General features: G+C 56.2%; 1 protein-coding gene and 1 long non-coding RNA gene across 2 annotated transcripts in view; one reads left to right on the top strand and one right to left on the bottom strand.

Moving 5' to 3' along the window:
- The window catches only part of Gata3 (GATA binding protein 3), a 30,734-nt gene that overhangs the window by 23,595 nt on the left and 4,142 nt on the right, over nt 1-2,997 (bottom strand). The gene's annotated exons all lie outside the window — the stretch shown is intronic.
- LOC116081682 overlaps nt 498-2,997 on the top strand; it is a 5,623-nt gene continuing 3,123 nt past the window's right edge. Inside the window, exon 1 of the long non-coding RNA XR_004114966.1 lies at nt 498-2,373. This is a non-coding gene — a long non-coding RNA (uncharacterized LOC116081682). The remainder of the gene's footprint in view (nt 2,374-2,997) is intronic.

The following is a 2,997-nucleotide window of genomic DNA, read 5'->3' on the forward strand; positions in this document are numbered from 1 at the left end:
AAAAAAAACAAGCAAGCGAACTGAACGTGTTAGTCTATGCAGCTTAGAACGTATTTTTAAAGAATGAAAAAATAAATATTTCTGAAAAGGAAGCCTTTCCTAGTAGAGGCGCCTCTCTAATAAATTTAGTAGTGGGAATGGCGAGGATTATTCGTCTTAATTCAATCACTATAGAGGAGCTATGCTGGATGTGAAGACACTCCCCTCCCTTGAAAAAATAAAATATCTAGTAGGCCCCTCCTGGTCTGAGGTAGTTTGGAGCTGGCAGAGAGGGGTAGTGGGCCTGAGGCTAGATGCCCCGGGCAATGGAGCCAGCCTGTAGGGGGTATTTAACGTGTAATTCCCAGCCGGTCCGCCCCTGTTCCCGGACTGACAGTGGGTAATTGGGAAAGAGGACGTTGCTCTTTTGATGGCCCGCGCCGGCCAGTCTCGCCGACGCCACACTGGGTTTGACGTCACGGGCCGGCCCCAGAGTCAGAAACACAGAGCAGGGTAGGGGGAGGGAAAAAGAGAGGAGGGGGATACCGGAGAGGGAGGGTCGAAGTCGTCTCCGAGACCCACAGGGAAGAAGGGGGAAGGGATCGAGTCCGAAGAGGCTGCGGAGCGTGGCCTAAGGCGGAGAGCTGGACTCCGGGGGTCTGGGCCAGGACAGGCGCCGGTCTGACCCGCCTTGCTCGCAAATGCAGGCCGGGCTTCCTCCTCCCTTGGAGGGTGGCGGGGGAGGGGAGGGAACTTGAGGCCGGAGGGAAAGGTGGTCCCAATCCTCCAGTTCCAGAGCTACAAAGCTTATTCGGGGCCTCGTTAAGGGATGTCTGGGTGCCCTCCTAAAGACTTGGGGTGCCACCACCACCCCACCCCCGAGGCACACCGGGTCTGGCTCGGTGTACCGCATTCCCCTTCTTCCCCGGAGCATCTGGCAGAGCTGGGAAAAAGGCAAGGAAAGCCATCAAGGAGGATGCTGTTGCCGCTGCTGCCTGGAGTCTTTAGTTCCTGCAGCTCTTGAGGCCTCTCTCAATAGGGTAAGGGACTGAGGAACGCAATGGGTCCCTGGAAACACAGCATCCTGGAGCGGAGCAGGCAAAGGCTCAGCTAGAAACCTGGATCTGGGGCTGTGTACTTGGGTAGCCGGAGCCAATTTGGCCTATTTGAAAACCCCAGGCCTTGAGGCTGCTGCTTGCTGCAGGCGTCAAGTTGAGCAGGGTATGTGTGCCCTCTTGGGGAAAGGGTAAGAAATGGATCTGACTTTCTTTATGCTTGGAGTAAGGTGGGACACTTCTCACCCCCCACACACACACACACTTGCCCATCCTCAGGTCCCTCCCACACGCCTTCACTGGGGCGTTGAGACCCCATCCCTCTAGAAGTACATACAACCGGCCCCCTTCAGAATTTAGAAGCCCTGATTGAAAAAAATGCTGAGCGGGTGATTGGGCCTCATCACTGGGGCCATGGACCCAGACGGCAGAAATCCACCCAGCGTCACCAACCCGAGCCTGACTCCGAGAGAGACCAGGCGAGCTCCGCGGGGCCGAGATGCGAAAAGATGCTACCTTGGGGGGCCCGGGGGGGCGTTGTTAAGCGCTGCCCTCCAGAGAGTGACCAGCAAAGCCGAACTTCGGGGGTCCAAGTACTATGGTTACTAATCCTGGGCAGGGGTAGAAAGCCTGCCTCGGAATGCCTAGGGCTGTCATTTGAGCGTGTTTACTTAAGGACTTTGCATGCGGAGCGCAAGCGGAATAGTAGGCTTCTCCTAGAGACAGCAAATGTTTGCAGGCTGGAGAACGAAGCGGAGCGGGGCCGTGCTGCCTTGTCCCTCCTCCCGGAGCCACGGCGCTGGCCTGGGCCGATCTGATGGCGCGGTTAGCGACTGAAGTGAAGCCGGGAGCCTGAAAGGCTGGGAGGTCGGGGAGAAAGCAGAGCAACACCGAAGGCCAAAAACTAAATACACAGCCCGGGACCCCGACGACTCAAGGACTAGGGAAAAAGTCCCTTCCCATTCCAGCTTGGTCAATCTTCCTTCGATGTGATTGATTAATAAAAACAAAGTGAAAAGACTGTGGTCGCTGTGCGTCTGGGAAGGAAGTGGAGGCCAGAGGAATCCAGGCCGGCGTCAGTACCCCCTTACCACTGGTTCACAACCCGGAGGTCTGCATCGCCTTGGACAAGGGGAGCGGAGCAGTGGCGAGAACCCAGGGGAGACCGCGCGGAGCCTTTAATTGGGTGTATCCGTTTTAACAGTGGCCATTGTTGAAGCAATTAGCGAGAGACAATAACCACCGAGATGCGTTTAATTCGATTCTGCGCACGCTGCAATCCCCGCCTGGGCTCTGCGATATGCAGGCCTGGGTTAACCCGGAGGGTCTGTTTGTGAAGGTACCGGTTGGGTTCCTTGATCATTTGGTCTTAGGCTTGGAAGCTGTAAAAGAGAGGCGGGAGGAGGAGCTAGATCTGCCTCTAAGCAGGCCACGGTAGGAGACTCGTCCTTGGTCATCCCCCAGACCACTGGTCTTTCTTGGAGCGTGGGTTGGAGCTGCGGCCGCCGCGTCAATCCACAGTGCCTGTTTGAGAGGAGAAAAGCCGGGAAGGCTGGGACGTGGATCCAAGTCTCAATCTTACTCCCCCGCTTCGGTTCCTCCAACTAAATCCGAATTACCTTCCCAATCGGGGGAGGAGCAAAGAAGAGACCCTGCTTAAGTCCCACAACACACTTCTTTCTCCTCTGGAGCCAGCCCCAGTACCCCCTCCTCCGTTTCAGCCTCCGGATTAGGTTACTCAGGCCGGGCGAAGGTTTTTACTGGATACGAGAATAGAACAGGTAAAGCTGTATAAATAGTTGACCGGCTGCGGAGCAGGAGGGTTATGCCGGGGACACAGTCCCTAGGCGCCACCAGTCAGCCTGGCTTCGGCATACAAAACGGCTGGGGAGGTCGATTTGCCTCGGCGACCCGGACTTCACAGGTTAAACACATACTACGTTATCACCTTAGCTTTCACCAT

The sequence above is a fragment of the Mastomys coucha genome, unplaced genomic scaffold (genome assembly GCF_008632895.1).
Source record: "Mastomys coucha isolate ucsf_1 unplaced genomic scaffold, UCSF_Mcou_1 pScaffold7, whole genome shotgun sequence".
NCBI lineage: Eukaryota > Metazoa > Chordata > Mammalia > Rodentia > Muridae > Mastomys > Mastomys coucha.